Source organism: Phoenix dactylifera, unplaced genomic scaffold (assembly GCF_009389715.1).
Source record: "Phoenix dactylifera cultivar Barhee BC4 unplaced genomic scaffold, palm_55x_up_171113_PBpolish2nd_filt_p 000064F, whole genome shotgun sequence".
NCBI classification, from domain to species: domain Eukaryota; kingdom Viridiplantae; phylum Streptophyta; class Magnoliopsida; order Arecales; family Arecaceae; genus Phoenix; species Phoenix dactylifera.
The window spans coordinates 1,564,572-1,586,690 of record NW_024067673.1 but is presented as its reverse complement, the minus strand read 5'-3'; the positions used below and the strand labels follow the sequence as shown (position 1 = coordinate 1,586,690).

Below are 22,119 nucleotides of genomic sequence, written 5' to 3'. Positions count from 1 at the left end.
TGGCTGATTAGCTTGCGGACGTCTTCACCAAAGCTCATCCTCCTGGCATCTTTTGATCTCTTGTTTCCAAACTCAAGTTGGTGTCTACTTTACCACCTTGAGTTTGAGGAGAAATGTTAGAATCCATGATTGATTGATTATGTCAATCTTAGTCGGCCTACTAAACTTCACCTTGATTGATTTGTGATTGATTGTGCCAAACTTAGTCAGTCTTACTAAATTTCACCTTGACTTGATTTATAATTGGTTGTGCCAAACTTAGTCAGCCTTACCAAACTTCGTAGCCTCCTAGTCTATATAATAGCTACCTCCTGTAACATTGTAACAGAGAGACAGAAATACAATTCTCTTCTCTAATTCTTCTGATTCTTTTTTTTTTTCAATGCCATAAAAGACCAATTTTCTTCTTGATGTAGATGACTGACGGATCGACTGTTTGTTTTAAGCATGCTCAACTTATATCCAGAAGAATCATGATAAGCGGTGGTTATTGTTGGAGAAGCTTTGCTCATGGAAAAAGCAGGAATCGAACACTATCATAAATTTTACACCCCTTGTGACATGCATCAAACCCACCAACAACTATCAAAAGTGGTTTAAAAAAAGGGGTAAACATATGAGTTAGGAGAAATTGAAGCCCTTAATATGCTTGCATGGAAAACATATATTGGCTTAATCTATATGATACTCTATCTCTCCACAAAGAAGGACGCTTTGTGAAACATCAAGTTATCTCTCTCCCCTCCCATCCCATCCAAGTATTCTAGTTTTTGCATGAATAATTATGTCAATAATATTGTTTTTCACAATAACCATAATATAGCAAGATAAGCTGTAAGAGTAAATAATGTAAGCAACTACCATCACTTAAGTAATATATATAAATACACACACATACACACATGCACAATCGAGATAACTTACAACAATATAATTACAATTACAATAAAATAAAATTATATATTTACTTCCCTAGAAATGAGAACAGCAACTATATTTTGTTGTACTATTAAAACAATATTAATCATGTCTAGATCAATTGCTATCTTTTGTTAAGTCTTACATCCACCATAGAGATGTCTTTAAAGTTATTTCCAATTAAAGTAGTTTGTCTCGAGGTAGGTTGATCGAAGGATAAAATACTGCAAAAGGATTTCCAAATATAGTTTTACTTGTAAAATGTTCTGCAACTCACAATAATCTACACATTGGTAAATGACATCTACGACTGGGTTCACTTATCCAGTTACAGAAGCTGTTAACCAAGACAAAAAGCATTTTTTATCAGACGCATTTTGGCAAGAACAATCCAAGGGCATTATTAAATGACTTCCTCTCCTGAAGGGGATATGTGAAATATAACGGGTATGTTATTGCAAAGTACAGATCTCGCTTCCGGACAACGGCAATATAGGCCGCCGATAAGGTGTTATTTGCAAACAGCTCCAATAAAAAAAGGAAATATATTCTGCGATCCCGTTTTCGCTTACCTCCGATCTCATTCGCTCCGAGATCTGAGCGCCCGCGTACTTTCCTCCCGGGCCGCCGGCCACGAGAAAGAAGGCGAAGCGGAGATGAGCGACGAGAGACCCGACCCCTCGAGCCCCTCCACACCTCCTCCGCCCTCCGCCGCCGGCGCCGGAGCCCCTTTCCTCCTCCGCCCCCGCCGTGAGCCCTTCGAGCACGGTCTCCTCCCCATCCCCAAGCTCATCTTCTCCGACGGAACCCTAACCCTAGGCCCCCTCCGGGACAAGCTCCTCGGGCTGTCCTCTCCCTGCCCTGGCCGAGTCGATGCCCCGGCCCTCGCCGAAGCCCTCCAGATCTCTCCCGATCGCGCCCGCCTCGTCCTCGACACCCTCGGCATCCGTCCTCCCTTCCGATCCACCCGACCCCGCTGGGACGGCGGACGTGTATGACCTCGTTCTTTTCCTCTACATCCAGACCTACAAGCGCCTCCTCCCCAAGGCGCACAAGGATTCCGCCAACGTCGCCGACGTGTGGCCCTCAACCTCCGCCTTCGATGGTTCTTCTCTGCTCTCTCGCCGATCCAGGTAGGGCCTTTTCTTTCGATTGCGCTTCTTTCTTTCAGAATTTTAATGCCTGATCCGAAATCGATCCGTATTTTTCTGAAATTAGTCTAGTACGACATCAAATAGACTTGCTTGCGGCAAAATTCGGTGCATGAAAAAGGAAAGAAAAAGGAAATTTAGCCGGAATGTTTTTCATTTGATGTCCAAGCTTGTGATGAAGGTGCCTTTGATTTGTGATGAAATTGTTGACCGTGGGATTGCGAAGGTTGTACTGGATACTTGATGCTGTGACTGATGGATACCATCCCGAAGCTTGTTGCTACTTAGTAGAGTTGCTAGTACGGAAAATGTTGGAAAATAGAAGTTGAAGTTTTAAATGGAAAAGGATATTGTAATACACGGAATTTATTGTGAAATTTTCCCATTGGTGTTGCTACCATCAAAAAACTATACTATATTGGTGAACAATGTTTCTGATGATATTTGAAACCTGGTGGACGGTGTTGATGTGCATATCAAATAGCTTTGTTATAGACCGAAGCATGGGCAATCTGCGAGCATGCACTGAGATAGTGGATGTTTGAAATTGCTGTTCATTTAGGTGTCCAATGTTGATGCACTAATTGAGTTTGAAAATGAATAAGAAGAGTGGTGGTGTTTCTCGGATGAGGTTGACTAGTTCTAGCAAATTATATCTTGAATTGAGGTTGAGAAAGTGGTTTTTTTATTTTTTGAGTTCAACATAAATGTTGAGATGCTTTCAGTGCGTATATTAGTCTTTCTTCTTTTGTTTTGACAAGATTCAAATATAAGAAAAAATTGAAAATGTGAAGATCATAAATGGAAGCTGCACTTATGATTTTGAAATTAGTCATAATGTTGATTACCTGTGCTTCAGTTTTTGACAGTTAAAATAATGCTAATTTTACATGTATTTACCACATATTCATCCTTTAGAGGTTTTAGTGATAAAAAATTCTGGTTTGCAACTGCAGCTTGTACGCAGTAATAGTAGGCGTTCTATGCCTTCACAAGCTGATGAAGAGGCACATCAGTTGTCTTATCTGCAGAAGCATATGGCTAACATGCTTGATCTTTTGGCAGAGTCAGTTGAAGGCGAGGGTGATGAGTGTCTGGTGGGTTCATTCAGATACAACTTTAATCCTCCATCATGTTTACATAATGTTTGTTGGTGTTATTCAAACCTTTGTCTGCATCATTTTGTTTGATTGTTTCTTTTCTTGTCTTAGAAATGTGCAAAATACCCATTTTTAATTATTAGGTTCTTATATTATAGTAATATAAATGAAAGTATATCTGCTATTATATATAGTAAAAAAATTCTATGCTAATAATATAAGAAGCAAGGAATGTATATCTGCTTATACTGGCTAGAAAAAACTCTTTAATAGCATAGAATTTTTTTGAATCTTGTGATGGAAAAAACTGTCTGATTAATAGCTGCAGTTAATGCTTGACATAGGTCATATGTCATGTTTCATCTAGAATGTTAAGATTTTAGGCAAATGGATATAACTAGGGTTGACAAATGAGCATGCTGTTCGCGAACTAGCTCGAGTTTGGGCTTGCTTAGTTAAGAAGCAAGTTAAGCTAGAGCTAGGCTTTGCTTGCTCGAGTTCAACTTGCATTAGCTCGAAATATACTAATAATTAAATATTTTTTATATAATATAACTATTTTAATTATTATTATAACATAAATTATAGTAATATAATTATTTATTATAAATTAGTATAGATTATGTAGAATATAATGTATTATAACTATAAGATTAAAATTTAATCAAGATTATTACTTCAAATTATATAAATGAAAGTACTTAATGATTTCAAATTTTCACTAGATCTTAGACAAGCTATTGGGATTAGCTCAAGCTTGACTTTGAAACTAAAAGAGCTAGCTCAGGCTTGGCTCGAATATAAATAAGCCAAGCTAGAGCTAGGCCTGGCTAGACTTGTATCTGGCTTGTTTACACCCCTAGATATAACGAGCTCTTCACACTTGACAGCTCTAGTGATAAAAAATATTTGGTGAAGAGGAATCGGTAAAGTGGAAATTGAGTAATTTGGGTATTTCTTCTGTTCAGGGTTACAATTATTATTATTTGGATCGTTTATGTATATGTAGATGTATGACTCATATCATTAATTAAAATTCCATACGATCATTGCACTAAATGACATGCAATTAAGTTATCCTTTTATTTGGCAATTTCCATTTCCCTTGCTTATGTCTTCTCACCTCCTCGTTGAACTTGAGCTTCTTTCTCCAACTTAGGTTTTACCTACTTCACTGGGATGTTAGGTTCTTATATGTCCTTTGGGCCCCACGGTTTTCTTCCTCTTTCCTCATCTCCTTAACCCTCTCCATGTTGCAACATCAATTTTGCTACACTACTTGTATGTGGCTATCACAGATAGTAGAGGGCACCTGCCACTTATTTGCTGCCTCATATCCTGCCTGAGGTGAATAATATTTTTTTCTCAACCACTATAGATTCTGATGCCGGACAGCAGGGGAAAAGAGGGAGACAAAGAGAAGGAGCGAAGAGGAAGAAGGGAGGGAGAGGACTAGGCTTTGCACCTAGCCTAAGCTCAATGCTTCACAATATTTTATAGTAAATTTTGTCTGGCAATTTTGTTTCTGTTTAATTTTATCTAACTAGGACAAGGTAAAATAATAAAATAACTTCATAGGTTTGAACTTTAACTAGTTGTCATGGTTTGAATCTAATAAAATATACAATGAAAGAAGATTTAGAAGGATTGTATGCGAGTACTGAGATGTACTCTTTTTTGTCATATCTTCTGTATATGTTCTATGTATTCTTGTACTTTGGATGATGTACTTATCCTGATTGCTAGATATACACATATAAATGGATTCCATCATCAATTAAGCGGATTAGCTAGAAAAAATTTAGAATTGGTGTAAAGCTTATATTCTGTTAGAAAAATTAAATTTATTTGATTGCATCTCTTAATTTTATCATCATAAATATTATTTGCAGTTCAATTTTTAGCATTTGATCTGATATATTCCTCAAAAGCTTTAGGATGTAAAGCAAATTTATCAAGAATATATCTTGTAGTACATGTTATATAAGTTCTCACATCTGAGATCAGTTTGTATATGTTTGGGATTTCTAGTTACTCACCATTACTTGTGAACTTGAAGATTCAATATATAGTTATGGTTGACTGACATTATGGCATCTTACTGAAGTTACTTAATACAAAAGAAAATGAGTGGTGCATTTTGGAGAATTTAGCCTGGGTAGCTGATGGTTATGAAAATATCTGTAGATTCAACTCTGAACATATGGTGTAAACCTTGGTTTTTATCTTTATGTTTGAGCTTTGTATTAAGCTCTACATCCAAGGAACTGAGCAGCAGGCATTTGCAATGAGAATTTACTGTCGGTGAGGTGCATGATTCACATATCCCCTTCATTTGTCATGGCAGGAGAGGAAGCTTTGACATCCTGCTATCATATAACAATCTTACTGCAACTACATAATTCCTAGTGATGCACTTAATAGTCATCTGTGCCTTTGCAAACTGAGATGAGTGTATTGCTTTCCTCAAATATGATAGTGGTATGATGTCCTTTTTCCTATTCTTGTTCTCAATATGAATATTGACATCCTACAATCATTTAATGGTAACTACGGAGCCAGGATTTTCTGTATTTGATAACCCAAATGTTGAGTTATTTCTAAGGTTTCTTGTTCAAATTGCCTGTAGGTTTTAACATTAGAAAGGTTTGAACACCTTGGCTTCCTCATTCAAATGGGCGAGAAGGGTGGTGAAGAAATACCATTGAGAGAGGCAGCTCCTTTCTTTGCAAATTCAGATCCCGACATGCCTGCTGTTCCTGTGCCTGCTGCCCATGTTCATGACTGGGTTTTGCAGAATATAGCTTCTTCATTGGAGCATGCTGCTGAGAAAGTACCAATCAGAGAAAATGGCCCAGTTAATGCCGCAGATCAGGATGTGGCCATGACTGATGCCTGCATGAGTCATATGAGGGCCCAAAGCAGCAGCTTGCTGAGTGGGACCACCATGCAGAACAATGCTGCAAGGAGTCAGACTTTTGTGGAGGGTTTTTCTAAAGCTTCTGTAGTCAAGCAGGCATGTGATATCAAGGGGCCACTCCATAAAGGTGAGGGTGAAGTATAATTTTAATGTTAAAAGTAGACACTGGTCCAGAAATCTTGTAATCATGCCATATGTGTTAAGATGCCCACGTGCTTATATTTTAATTGGTTGAACTGCACCATTGTTGGGCTCTGTAATGTTGCATCACTAGTATGCTATCTACTAGGAACAAACATATATTTATATTTTTTGAGGAAAAACAAGGAGCCTCAGATTTTTTTAGTGAATGCTAACGAATTTATACTATTTTATAATTGTTAAGTAAAAAAATAGTCATGACAGTCCATTTAGTTATGACAATTACAATGTTTTTAGGGGTTGAAGTTGGTCCAGCAATGACAATATATCAAAAATCACTTCCAACTGATATCAGGTTATTATAAATTGTTTTGCAAGAAAATGAAGACCCGTTTCTCACTTAAGATGCCTCTGAACTATTTTATGCTTCTAGTTTAACTTCATGTATTCGTTGAAGAATTCATGAGTTGATGTTTATTCATCACATATTAATAATGAACATATTTTAATGATTTCATCAGAAAACAAGGCAATCTAATAAAACAAAGAATAGAAAATCAACCAGAAGCCATTATCATGTTATTGAGTCTTAGATAAATACTTCATTAAAAGATTTTTTTTGCCTCCAATCTCCTGAGTCTGATGCTCGGTAACTTTTAAAATTTTTTTTGATGGAGACTCTAGGAGTAAAAATGGACACCTACCTTGAAATGTCATATAGGTTTTTCCAACCCTCATTGCACAATACCCAGGACAGTGGCTAGTATGCAATCTTACCTACCTAGGAGTCAAAAAGTATTATACACAACCATGTATTGTTTTAATAGCCTTTTGGCTCCTTGTCGGCCATTGATCCCAAAGAAAGCAAAAGAAGGGTGGGCTTGTATCAGATGCTTTAGTAGGTTTCCTAGGAGAGTTTGTCAATGGGAAAAAAACTTGGTGAGCAATACTGAAATTATAAAAATAGAACTTTATACTTTATTTAGAAACTACTGAGTTTTAATAAGCAAATTTTTATAGAGTGAGAAATTCAGTCAAACTGTTTATTACATTACCTGCATTCAATTTACAAATACTGTAACTTTGGAATGTGAGTCTAATGGCTTTAGGATCACCTATGAAACAACATATAATCAATTTTGATTTTTAATATTAATCCAATGTTAGAAAAGCTTCTTGAAGGTGCTTAACCAATGGTGGAAAAAAAGCTTTAGTATTGCTTCAATTCTGTATTTTTATTCAAGGATCATCTATAGCCAATTAAAGATTTTCGAACTGTTAGTTGTTGATCTAAGAATAAGAACTGAATAACTTGCAGGTTTGGGACTTTTTCTTTTTGTCTTGCATCAAATTATCAGAAATGAAACAAATGGTGGAAAAAAGATCCTTACAGGATTTGTCTTGCTGTGCCCTAACCATTCCTACTATTAAGAGTAGCAATCTAGAGCATGCCTTAAATTTCTTATGAGCATATTATGCCCATAAAGAATTTATACATCTGGCTAGAGTACAGGGAGAGCAAGACATTTATGCAAGGTAAGAGTTGATCTTTGCCATTTGGTGCAAAGGCTTGCCCCCTGTATCACAAATTCTTGATAGTGAGAGGTGCAATATAAAATTCTATATGCAGGAAAGTTAAAATGCTTTGTAATAAGGTGCATGCAGTTTCCTTTGCGCCCATAGATTTAAAGCTAGTACATTCATCAACAGAACCAAAAAACTTTGTGTAATCGTCTCTGAGAACTAAATGCAACTTAAAATTATGTTGACTAGTCATGTTTCGCTGTGATACTTAAATAGTTCATTCATAATTTCCTGACATTTATAAGGACACTTAAACATCAGGCAAGGTATCCGTGAAATTGTGCTATCTAGTTGCAGCCTATTTTCTTGATCATTTTTTTGCCATTGCCATTTGACTGAAGTACCTAACTGTTGGTGTTCATTGAATGTAATTCATAATAGAATATAGCAAGAAACTATGGCATATATACTGAATCCTGTAAATTGTTGTAATTCTAGAGAGAAAGAAAGAGCACTATAAGGGAAAAGTTGTTATTTTGTGCTTGCCATCCCCCTCTTCTCTTTTGAGGACATTTTACTATCACATTTTCAAATTTTAGTGGAAAATTGACCCTTCATATTTGATAGCATGTACATCTAGATTATGAATTAAAGGTGGTTATTGTCTTCATTTCTACCTCAAGTGAGTTTTATTATTTATAACTTAAGAAGGGTGTATGTTGGAGCAAATTTGCTATTTCTTCTTAATTAAGAAAATTATATTGCATACTTATTACGAAAAATTGCATGAGCATACATGTCATTTGAACTTTACATAGATAATAATAATTACGAAGAAAAAATGACAGTATGGTAGAGAATAGCGATATCAGCTAGTTACAAAGCAAATATGATAATAGTCCTCATATTGTAAAGGCAGTTGTGAGCTGTATATTGATAGTTGTATATTAGTGAGCCTTATATATCTATGAAAAAAACAATCTTCCAAAACAAGGCAGAAGAAAAGGTAAGAAGATCTAAGGAACAATGCCTGTCCAAGTAAGAATAACTAGCTGCCAAGGGTTCCAAGGAGCATAAGTTGCTAGTTCCTAACTAGGATTTGACATCATCCTAATAAACCCATTATATGTTTTTTTAATCTTTGCTTCATTGTAGATCAAAAGTTTCTCTCCTTCCTCACCAACCTCTAAATAACATTTAGGATGATGTCCAATAGTTCATACTCGGTCACAAAAATATGTACCTTTTTTCTGGGGAGAAAAGAATTGATGCAGTACCATTAGTTGTTGTTGGCTGGGAGTCTGACTTATTTACTCAAAAGTCATGGGTTCTTTTCGACATGATTCAACTAAACAAAATCTTCTAAACAGATGCTAACACAACAAAATTTTTATTTTGATGATTTAAGTGGATTTCAAACCTTTACTTTTCAATTTGGTAGAAGAAAGAGAAACAATTGACATAGAGCCTAGGGGTGGCAATTTGTGACCCGACCAAACCTACTTGCAATTGATCCTCTTTAAGTAGGTTCAGGTTTGGCGTAAATGGGTCTAGGCTATAAATGGTTCGACCTGACCTAACCCATTTTTTAAATGGCTCGAGTTCAGGTTTAGCATCTTGACCTATTTAACACATTTTGATCCATTTATTGTCTAGGTCGGGTCATGACCCAACTCATTCAAGACCAACTCAATTCGTGTGAGACCGATCTAACCCATTTAAGACCTATGTAACCTATTCAGTCTGTTTATTAAACAGGTTCTCCAGGTCAAGGTTAGGTTACTTGTTTAATGAAAAAATCGGGTTTGGGTCTAGATTTTTGACCCATTAAATAATCAGGCTGGTTTAGGTTGACAAAGTTTTGACCCAACCTACATTCGACCCTGCCCGCATCCAAGTTGACCTGACCTGATTGCCACCATGGCATAAAATCCTTGAGAGAACCAACTCCAATTCTCCTTTTAGGTTTACCATGATCCAACCAGGAAAAAAGAGGAGTTACCTTGTTTAATTTAACCTTAATCATATCAAAATCCTTCTTTCATAAAATGAGGTGGGCTTTATTAACCAACACATAATCCATCAACATTTGGGAATGTTTTGTGGCAAATTCTTAACTGATGAGAACCCTGTTCTTAATTTGTATCGACCTTCTTAACTTTCTCCACATTAAAAATCAAGCAAATTCCTTTTGGAAACCATTTTATTATTTTCAACTCTTTGCACTGGATTCCTCTAATATGAGCAATTTGTTATTTCTTTTGAAATGAAACTAAAGAGGTTAGTAATGTCATGACAATTTCATTCTTGCAATAGATGCAAAGTGATACATATCATCTGCTAATTTGTATATCATATAATCTTTCTTATCATCATAATATTATTATATTTACCCATTCAGTAAGTTAATTGAAATTACCAAATCTATTATTGAGGTAGACATCTAAAGTTCATTACGAATTCCCCTTCCCTGCAGGTGTTAAATTGCCATGATTCAGTAATTTACATACTAGCACCTCTGAAGTATGCTACTGTTTATGGATGTTGTGATTCAACTATCGTTCTAGGAGCTATTGGTAAGGTATGGATACTGCTGTTATGATAACTTCACTCTCGAGCTATCTGTTATGGCGATTATTTTAGGAAATACAAAACCAAGGTTCTATGTACTGGACCATACTAGCTAGTATAGTGTGTACTATATGGTACTGATAGGGAACTGGTACCTAGTACATCCCTTGTACCAAGTGTTGGTATCAGGCAAGGTTTTGAATATCGATATTGTATCTTGTAGAAATTTTCCATCAGAATAATCTGGTATCAGGACAATACCGACCGTACAAACCAAAATTGATAGGATCAAAAGAATGAGAAATTTTCAATATACTCTAGTTGGTATGGTATGATCAGTATGCATTGGTACGGACCAATACGACAGGTACAAATTGGTATGTAGGGTCTTGGCCTCATCTCCCGTATCAGTGCCAGTTTTGGTTAGTACTGTACAGTTTCGGCAGCTTCTGAATCCATCGCACCAAGAGATGTACCATATTGAGAGTTGGCGCTAGGAGATGTACTATTACTGAGTGTTGGTATGAGGGGTTTTGGTTGGGTACAGGTGTGGGTACAGAAATCATTCGTTAAACCTTGATCAAAATAATTTAACTATCATTCCATTTCTTTTGTTGTTTTTGGTGCATTGTATTGTTGTGTAGAATTTTCTCCACTCATGCTTTATTTATCCATACACTATTTTTTCATGGCTTCATGCTGTAAAGAGTTGCTGGTTTAATTTTAGTTCTTGCTAAGCTTGCTTACTAAATTGTTATATTTCAGCTTGTTCATGAACTATAAGTCTATCTCTTTTTTTGAACTTGTTGGAGGCCATGTGAGGTTCTCAGCGTACACATTTAAATGTTTTAGTAGCAAAATTTTGAATGTGCTTTTAGATTATATTTTGGTCAAGGGACTGAATCAAAATTAGAGTGTCATAGTGAATCATTTTAATTGTCCTCAGGACGATACAATAACATGATAAAATATACATACTAGTCTTTAGAAATTACAAACAAAGTAGCACTGTGAAATGGAGGAGAAATATTATAAGAATATGATGATAATTTTTAATTGCAAAAAATCAGTTTGAAGTTTATAGTATGCACAAGCCATCATAATTGCAGATTGTGAGTAGTCCATACATTTGCATTTAGGACACCAGAAACACAAAAGTTTCGAAGCCCCTCAAATAGTCAAGGGATGCATAATGTGAGTCTGCAGTATCAATTAGTCAATAATGGATATCTCTCCATTTTTAGATGTCAATGTGTCACGGGGGTCTAATTCTGTATAAAATGAAACTTATGTCTTTTTTTTAATATTTTTTTAATAAACATGTGGATGAAACCCCAATAGTTTGGGTTGCAACATACGAAGCTGTATTTGTGTTACCAAATAAATACTTACCTGCTTTTGGATTTGTGTATCAGCTCAAGAAATCAAAATTAATTCATTTCTGCTGAAAGATCAGACCATGTTTAGTAGACTCCATGTCATCTTTCAAGTGTATTATATTACAAGGCTCTAACATGGCTAATAATGTGAATGGAAGGATACTAGAAGAGCATCCTTGCTGATTGTGTTTGGAGTATAGATATTAGGAGCAATAATATCTGGCGTTCTCAGGGCCTTGATGCCAAGATGAAAGTGGAACGGCTTTGGTTAAAGATAGATTATGTGTTCTTGTTTACTGAAAAACAACATCTGGATTCCGGAGTCTGGAGAATGTTGGATATGTCATTTGAGTAGATTTTCCAGGTTTTTTCTTATAGTGATTTTGGCATTTGTACTTGTGAATTGCTATGATTTTTATTAAACAAAGAGCAAAATATTGTTAGCTTCAGATGAACTATTGTTAGCTTTGTTACCTTGTCAGGATCAGGATATTTAACCAGCTGGGAGCACAAGTCTGATACAGACTACACATAATTGCCTTGGGGTTTTGGATGAATTCAAGGGAGGTGATGTATAAGAGGAACAATCTTGGAACTAGATGAAAATTTGCAAGAACAAAGTAAAAGAAATTAAGCAGGGGGAAGCATAGAACTGATGGTGATGTAGTACTCTATGGGTTATAACTTGTGGCTGCTTTAGATGGTACATGATACCATATATAGATCTGTATTCTATACAAGTTTGGCATAATTTATTGAATGGACTGGGTTTCAAGATGGAAGGATGTCATTATTTGGATTTTTTGGTGAATGCCTCCAATTAGGCTCCATGCTAGAGTTGATGTTAGAAACAAATAACAAATATCAGACTTGATGAATGATATATTGGTCCAATGTCTCATGCTTTGTGTCAACTCATCTGGTAGCTAGAGCCAATCCTCAACCCATCTTCTCTCTCTAGTACCCAAAGAATCCATAGTAGTTTTTAAGCAGGCTGCCACACATTAGAAGTAGGACCAGGGCTGCCACGCTTTAGGTGAAACCGGAGTTGCTTCATGCAGATCTTCAAATTGTGGACCTTCACTTGCATAATCACCTGATCTCTTGTTTTTAAGCAGGCTGCCACGCTTTAGGAGGAGGACCAAGCACTGTCGGTTTGCCAATTGTAACTGTTTATCAACTACATCTCCTTAAAAATTGAAATCAAATTCAGTGACTTAGATTTACATTGGAAACATGAAGTGGCAAAAAGAGTGTTACTTTAATTTGAGTTTTGCATGACATTTAGCAATGTTGCATGCACATGCACACGGACATTGGAAAGAGGAAAAAAGAGATATTGGGATATATAGAACAAAATAATTTTAACTAATATAAAATTCAAATATTACATCGATAAAATATTAGAAGATATTATTTGTTATGCCTTTTAAAATATATATGTCTCTTATTCAAACTTCTTATCAGTTTAAGGATTTTAGAAAAATAGCATTTTGCAAAAGTATTAAACTAATACATTTTCGACCAACCTCTAAAAAGAACAATGCTGACTTTTAGCATTATTGTAGTAGGTCAGACTTTTGTTGGAAAAGTCCAACTCTCTACCAATTTATAAAGGCTGTATTTTAAAAAAAACGGCAAGTATCCAAGTATGTGACACTTACCTTATTTGAGTATGTATTCGATATGAATTTTAGGACTTGGATGTGAATGTTCAGGTAAAACAGCTAATTGCATGAACTTGTACTGACAAGCGAACCAACCAAACTACATTATGGTATAAAAGAAAGTTAAAGAAAATAAACAAAGTTAGCCTGTAACTGGTTGGAATATGTGGATATTGATAATAATTGTTGGGAATAGACTAAATGGGAGGGATCTATATTCAAAGAAATCACCATTGATTGGATACCTTCATATATGGAAAAGAGAATTAGAAATTGAGCAGACACATTTGGTGGCTACAGAATAAGCAATTGAGTGATGTGGTAATAATTGTTTTCTAGAATTAATGGTCACTATCACTTTTTACGTTGTGCGAGACTTGCATCAGAAGACATGAAAGAACCATAATGCTATTTTAGAAATGGGAACTATGCATGTTAACTCACGTAATGAAGAGAACTGAGTGTACATTTTAGGAAAAATAATAGTGCATACTGTTGTCTATGTAGAACAATGATAGAGTGCTAGGAGAGAGCGAAAATGCTATTTAGATTTAGAAAAAATGCATGCATATATAACTTTTTGTAACAAATATGTTATTTGGAAAGAGCAGTGTACATGAAGTGACCTTTGATACTTTTTGGGTCTGTTAATGAATGCTCCTTTATTTTCTAGAAACAATAAATGGTATGTTCTAACTTGCAAGATTTAGGTTTTGCAGTTTTACTTGCAGCATGGGCTAGCGATTATGGATGTTTGAGCTAACAGTGGAAGATCAAAAAAAGAGCTGGAGGAGGTCTAAATATAAAATAGTGGAATGTATAAGGAGACAAATTACTAAATAAGAAGATGGAATCTAAACCAGACTAGCTTGATCTGTGAATAAACTGCTCAATATGTTGTATGGTGGGCAACATAACAGATTATGCAAGATAAACTTTAGGGAAGAAAAGGGAACCCTTTCCCCCAATAAAAGCTGTTAGTTTTTATGAATCTTTGCTCTCCTAAAACTTAGAGACAACCAAAATTTCTTGGATCTTCTTGTTGGTTAACATGTATTTACAGGGGTACTTGGTTATATTGAACACAGGTTTCTTGAGACACCAGCATAGATAGTGCTTTAAGAAATGACTGCTAGATATAAAGGATCCAAAAAGTAAAAAATTTCTAGGAAACAAGCTTTTGCATGAGGAGAAATGTTCAGTAAAAAGTATTTTTACAACTCACTACCAAAAAAAAAAAGGTATTTTAACAGTCATACGAGAAAAGGTGATGAAGATTTATTTGCTGGAAAAGATGGAGAGGAAATGATTTTTTTAGGTCACATTGCTGCTGCTGATGATGATGCAGAAAATACTCAGTTATTGCTGAAAACAAATTATGTTGGATACGCAGGACTAGGGGATATTTTGCACATGAAGAAGTTCTGGAACTAACTATGACCGATTGATTTGTGACAGTAATGCGCTAGTATGAGTTTTTTTAGTTAACCTATCACATTGATGGACTTAAGTATAAGAAGAGTGCCAAAATAGGGAGATATGCAGAACGTTGCAATTTTTCATAAGATCGTACAGATCAATCACAGATATAAATTTAGAGATTTTAGAAAGCCAATGTGGCCTCATGCAAAGAAGTTCGACTATTGTGGTGGCTTCATCCTCAGAGAATTGAAACAGAAATCTGAAGTGGAGACAAGGCATCAACACATGGTTTCCTTTTATTTATTTATTTTTCTTTAAAGGCTTATGGTAGAAAGATGAGAGAGCATATTTGGTCGGTGATGACTGAGAAGGCAGGCACTTTTATTTAATGTAGTAGTTGTGCTGAGGACATATATATGGGAATTCTAAACAAGCAGCCTCTTATGATGCAACGAGGAATTCCTGGTCATGAGTTATTCTGCAGAAGTTAGATTAAAGCACCGCCCTCCCTCCCTCTTTTTCTGTGTGCTGTCAGGTATGTACTCTCCATCCGAAGACACTAAAAAGTTGTAAGGAAGAAAGAGCATTTTTCAACATTCTGTCATCTCATGGGAGAATAATTTAACCTCAACTTGGTCCTGGTGGTCATTCTTCATAAGTAGAATGGAAAGGTAGAGGTGTAAGCTTCCAATAGTTTGTTCACAGAGCTGTGATTGTAATTATAGTTTGTTTCTCTTGTCAATGTAGTTGGGTGGAGGTTTTCAACTTTTTGTTGGATGGGAATCTCTCTTTTGTAGGGAAAGACATTAAATCTTCTAAAATTACTTTTAAGTGCATCCATTATTATGTTGTTAATTTTTTGTTAGTTTTATTTTGGTGTGAATAGTTACAGTAATAAAAGACTTTTGGGCAATTCTGACAATGAAATAAATCTTGAATTTTTTGATCATCTGAAACGATTGCTAGATCAATTTGAAATGCTTTTACTGTCATTTTTTGATAGAAAATAACTTTACTTTGATATGCTATTGATTGATATGATGGAAATATTTTGGAATGCAAATATTACCTGTCTTCTTTTTGTCATTGCATAGTCTCATAGACGAGTTTGACTTTCTCCTCATTTTGGGAATTAGGGTCTCCAAGGTCTTTCTCTATTTGGAAAGATAGCGGTGGTTCTTATTACCTGCATTGTTTTTGTTAATCTTAACCATAATCATCCTGCCTTTTCCCCAACTATTGCATTTGTTAATGATGCTGATAATTATTAGTTAACCATACAATCGCAGTGAATATCTGTTGTACTTTTTCTTGCTGTGAATGTGGTAATTGTGATTTTCACATGTATGCAGGCTGTGAGAGTGGAGCATTGTGAAAGGGTACAAGTCATTACAGCTACAAAACGCATTTGTATTGCAAATTGTCGTGAATGTGTGTTTTTCTTGGGGGTTAACCAGCAACCTCTTATTGTTGGAGATAATCATAAATTACAAGTGAGTTGGTGCTTTATCTTTCTGTTCAATATCCTATTAGCATAGATTTGAATGCCACCTAAAATCATGCATATTGTTTCTATAAATTCCTTCAAGTAATTTATCTGATAGTTTGGAAATTTTAACAACTTCATTGATCAAACCTAACCGCCGCACCCCCCCCCCCCCGGACCAAAAAAAAAAAAAAAAAAAAAAAAAAAAAACCTTGCAAAAGCAAGAAACATATAGGACCAAATCAAGGCAGTCAGTGTGAGGAAGTGAGTTAGATAAAAGAGTATCACAAAATCATTGTTTTATACTCTCTACTTGCTACTGAAAGCATTCTCACAGAAAAAGTTTATTCGTGAGTTATTGTCTACATTACTAGATAAGCTGAAGAAGCGAGTACGTAATTAACCAAAATAACATCTTGGTCATTTACATCATCATCAGCCAGTGACAAAACATGCTCTCCTTTTAAATGTGATGAATTCCAGAGTCAGCCATTGGTCTTCTAGTTTGTTACTAGCACCTGATTTTCCTCACCTAGACCCTTTTCCTGAGTCCTTGTATGTTTTCTTCCGCATTTTAAATTTCTCTTGCACAATTAGCACACTTCTTCATCCTTGTGTTTATCCAAATGATCTCTACCAAACTAAAATTATTTATGTATTAAATGGAGATATGAAGATAAAAACATCTAAAGCTGAGTTTACACTTGAGATATTGGGATCGCATATCATCTTTGTTGCCACTACAATATATTTGGCCTAATGCTGCAATTTGGTTCCCGGAAATCCCCTTTCACTTTGACAATGATCTTGAATAAGCAATTGTTGTGTGTAAATATTTCCATTTTAGACCAAAGTTAACTTCAATTGATTCTCTCTAAGCTGTCAAACATGTGCATATGGCTCATCTAATTTGTCTCTAGAATTAACATCTTTTATTTTATCTTTGAACAGGTGGCCCCATACAATACCTTTTATTCACAGTTGGGGGAACACATGGCTCAATTTGGCATTGATGCAACTGTCAATAGATGGAACGAACCCCTTGTGCTGGGAATGGTTGATCCTCATGATTCACTTTCTCATCCTGCGGGGGTCTCTGATGTCCAAGCTGAGTCTGCTACATGTCTTGATCCTGATCAGTTCTCAAATCTTCTGGTATGCTTCATCTTTTTATTTCATTGCTCTGTGGATGCAAAGTCACTAAGTGTTATGTCATTATCTGTCCCTAGGATAACATATTTTATTTCATGAATCTTTTGTCTTTTTGACATGTCTCTCAGTAGGTAACAATTAGTATTTTCTTCTTGCCTCCTTTCAGATTTGCTTGTGCTGCACGACTTCCACTTGAATATCTAAGTAATTTATAACTGGTTAAATGGAACCTGTTTGTGTATTCCTCTAACATTGGTATGGCCTAGTACTAGATCTTTGACCTTTCCATAACTTCTCTTTTTTATATTGATGTGCAGATTCCTAAATGGTTTGAAGTTGAATCACTAGGGTCCACAAAATGCAATCCATTTCCATTGCCTGAGATTTATAAGGCATCCGAGAAGAAAAATGTATGTGGTCTAATCCTGGAAGGATACCCACCCTAAAATGCTTCTATGCAGTGGCTTTTATATTTATATTGTACATGTATATATGATTCTGTAGAAAACATGTTCTTTATGGTTTGACTTCATATAACCTGTTACAACACTCTTGCTTGGTATTTTGTTTACTGAGTTTGCATGTTGTGTAAATCCTGGTCTTGAGTCTGATTCATTGAGATATTCAATGGTTCCTTTTCAGAATTCAATTATGTGTGACATCCAACGGGCTATAAGTGATGCACAACTTGAGGAGAGCAGGAAACGGGAATTGGCATGTGCACTTCATGCTCATTTTAAGGACTGGCTCTATGGTAATTTAACTTTCTCTTGCTTTTTGCCTTCCATGTAATTTTGATTTTGCGCATCTCAATCACTCAGGCATCTCATCAGTTGAGATAGATGATCTAGAGGTAGTATTCATCGTCAAAAGACTTCCATGTTTGTTAGAAAGAAAAATTTTGCAGCAACTTAACAACTGAGAAAAAAACTTCATTGTTATAACTCGTTTCATTATAATTCATTTTCTCCTGCTGCCTAGCTTGGGTAACCAAAAAACACCAAAATAATGTTCACTCTCAGACCAGCGCTCATGCATTTTGAAACAGCACTTGGAATCCAGATGCCTTTTGCTTATGGTTTCAATTTTTCCTTTTCTTTTCATTGGAAGTACATGAATGCCTTCATTTATCAATAGCATCTGTTAATTAAAGACGTGTATGCAGCTATCCAACAGTAGCCACCATTTTATGCAACAAATTCGTGCTTCCACAACAAACAGAAATGCAACATCACAGTGAAACTCCAGCTGCAATTTTACCTTTCAACCGTTGCACATAGGGATTTCCTAATGTTCAATATGAATTAACAATAAAGATGCAATCTTGTATCAGCTCATTGTTGAACCCAATGCAGCAGTTTGATTTGCCTTCAAATTAGCAGAAGGTGGCTCTTGTATCCAAGGAGAAAACCAGATGGCCTTGCTGGTGTACTAATCTGTTCTTAGCTTAATTGCTGATATATGATGAACCTATGCAATCAATTGAATTCTATGCTTCATTACAAACTAAAACAAGAGAAGTTTCGCTGAACTTGATTTTTGTAATTCTTATTGCAGCTTCTGGGAACATCCGCCAACTCTATTGCCTACAGGGTGATTGAGCTGGTGAGCCTTTGTTACGAAGGCATTGTGTCTACAGGGTGGTTGAGCAGGCGAGCATTTGTTATGAAGGCATTCTGCTGCTCAGCATTATGTGGTGAAAAAAGGAAGCCTCCATTCTCTTCGCCACCTTTTATCCACCACCGTTGCTTTTTTCAATTCACTACTTTTATCGGAGGATTGTCTTTAGTGTACAATCACATGTGCAACATGGCACTCAAAATGTGGCATGGTTGCTCGAGAAAGCAATCTGGGTGTTAGGGTATATCCTTTTTGTTTCCATTCTCTTTGATTGTTGTTAGTTAGGTGGCGACATTTTTATCAACGGTCACAGTTTTATTATTTCCTCATGTATTCTGATGATGTTTGAGAGAGGATGCCTGTACGAAGATGAGCAAGTAGCTGTACTGTATCGGTTCATTCCATGTCAAGCAGCAGAACTTCATGATGATGCTCAGGTCAATACATCCGATCTCAAAATGATTTTGTCATCATTGATTGTTGGCTTTGGAACAAGGATTCAACTGATATTCCATTAGGCAAAAAAAAAAAAAAAAAAAAGAAGAAAGAAAGAGGGGAGGTTAGGCTGCACCTCCCCGACCCAACATCCATATCTCTTGCTGCTTATGTCTTCTGTTTTCTATTTTTTTTTTTTTACTGTTTTTGTTTGTCTACATGGTGTAAAATATAGGCTGTCACCTGCCGCAGAGAACCATCTTTAAATCAATGAGAGCATCTTTTTTGTCATTTTCTTTGTAGATTTTCTTGTTGTTTCTATTATTTTTTGTCTACGTGGCATAAGTAAAGGATGCCACAACTGAGAACACCTTTGCATTAACAAGAATTTTAACAGTCTTCGTTTCCCATTATTGCATTATGATACTGTTATATTAAAAGAACAATAATTGTTATTACTTAATTTTCAATATCCCTCTGATTAAAATCATAATTTAGAAAATTTGATCGACACCTTTTTTGGGTCTTCCTACGGTTAGCATGGTTCGAAGCATGATCATTAAGTATATGGCTTTAAGAAAATTGAATACATCACATTTACATGCCAAGAATTTGACTCTGGTCTACTTTATACCAGTTCAGAAAATAATATTTAAAACCTCTTTATATATTACTGGCCATTATGATGATAAGAGAGTCCGCTTTGTTCTGCCATTGTACTGGAATTGGACTCATGACTGTTATCTTGCCATTACAACACTGCAGAAGTGAGCATATAATAAGAGCAACATCTGTCATTTGGCAATTCCATTTCTTTTATCTGAAACTTCATATACCATTTGAGAAAATAATACTTATATTCATAACATATTTTGCTGATTATAATTTAAACAGTCATTAGAGAAATTATGGCAAATAGTCATCATGCTAAAATATAATATAAAATATACTATACATTATGACAAACAATCATCATACTAAAAATTGCACTGTCCATATCCATGTTTAAACTCATTAGAGAAATTAGCTTGATGTTCATGTTTAAATCTACTCAAGCTTGGAGAGTGCTATCATGTATTGCTTGATGCCTCTGTTGAAGGAAGAAGGTTTACCTGCGAGCGGATACTTTACAAGTTGTGCGTGGATTAGATACACCAAACTTCTCACGGAGTGGGATGAGGAGCGAAGTCAATTGTTTGGAGTTTTCTACACTTATGGGCGTAGAGGATAGTCACTCAATTTAGTCATTCAATACCTGTAACAAATGCCTATCTTTCGGGTCTAGTGGTGTTGTTAAGTGTCCCAATCCAACCACAACACGAGATATGTTGATCCATGAGGGTCATGTCATGTGTTTGATGGCCTATATGGTACATGTCGATTGCTTGCTTGTATCAGCACTCTCCATGTACTTGTTTTACAAGCGACTTCTCCAATGGAAAGCTTCAAAATTACAATGTTAAGCTTGTCCTAATGGACTTGTCCCTTCGAGATCCTCGAATATGGCAATATTCCTTTCATGCTTCTTAACATTATATGGCAATACTGAGACGAACCAGGATCATTGTTCAGGTCACGAACAACAATAAAAACGTAGCAAGTTAGGAAAGATATGTGATTTCTAAGACCTTGGCGGATCGACTTCTATGCCAGAGCCAGATATTAGAATATTAATAATTATAAATTAAATTTAAATTTTAAGAAATAGATTAGGAAATGCTGATTGATATTTTGATATTAGTTCTGTTTATATATTCGAATAGATTAAGTTATGTCGACCAATATAATCACGGCCAAGAAATAGTTTGTACATAACAATGATTGTCCAAAATCGAAATTGATACAAGCCGGTGTCTTGGCCGAGCAGAAGATACTTGACTAATCGTCTGTTTTGAGTGCGTTCCAGATTCTTTACAACAATAAGTGTTCCTTGCTCAATAGTTTTGTATCATGTTTACAAGTCTCTCCAACTTGGGCATGCAATGGGCGTTGATAGAATAGAATGTCCAATTCCAGTTGCGCCCCAAGAGGTTGCTTGTGTGCAGTTTGGGTTCACCATGAAATGAAAATTTATTTTTGTTTTGTGCCCAGGCTATATTTATTTCTGGATAATTTTAATTCACATCTTTGAATAATTTTAGATATATATGTATTCATTACTTGTTAACCGATTAAAACTAATAGTTCGTACCGGTTAAAACTGAATAATTATCAAAAAGGTGCTCTCCTATTTTTCTGAAATTTCGAAAGTATCCTTTATTATTGGAGCTTTATTCAAGGGCCTTTTTATTTTTTCCTGATTGAGCGAACTCAAACAAAGCTTAAGAAGTGATTTGATTTATTCACACTTATGTAAGCATGAAACAGAGCCATAGCTTTCACTTTCTAGTGTGCTTAAGCCATCCAGTTTGCCATCAAAAAGACATAAGAGGTCATTGGTTTACAGCCCCATCTATTTACAAGCTTATAGTTTGTTTATATACTCTTCTTACCTAGTCGAATCAAGTTATATCAACAATAATAGCATTGGAAATCAATATAATGCTAATATGGCCCTATTATAGCTGTTCAGATCCACATTTGCCTCGGAAACCTTGTTCAATCAATTTCTTTCTTTCTTTCCTTTTCTTTTC

The 22,119-nt window shown here is 35.6% G+C and overlaps 1 pseudogene; it reads left to right on the top strand.

The window, feature by feature from the left end:
- The first annotated feature begins 1,464 nt into the window (after positions 1–1,464).
- LOC103714948 lies at positions 1,465–19,781 on the top strand (annotated as a pseudogene).
- The last annotated feature ends 2,338 nt before the right edge of the window (positions 19,782–22,119 follow it).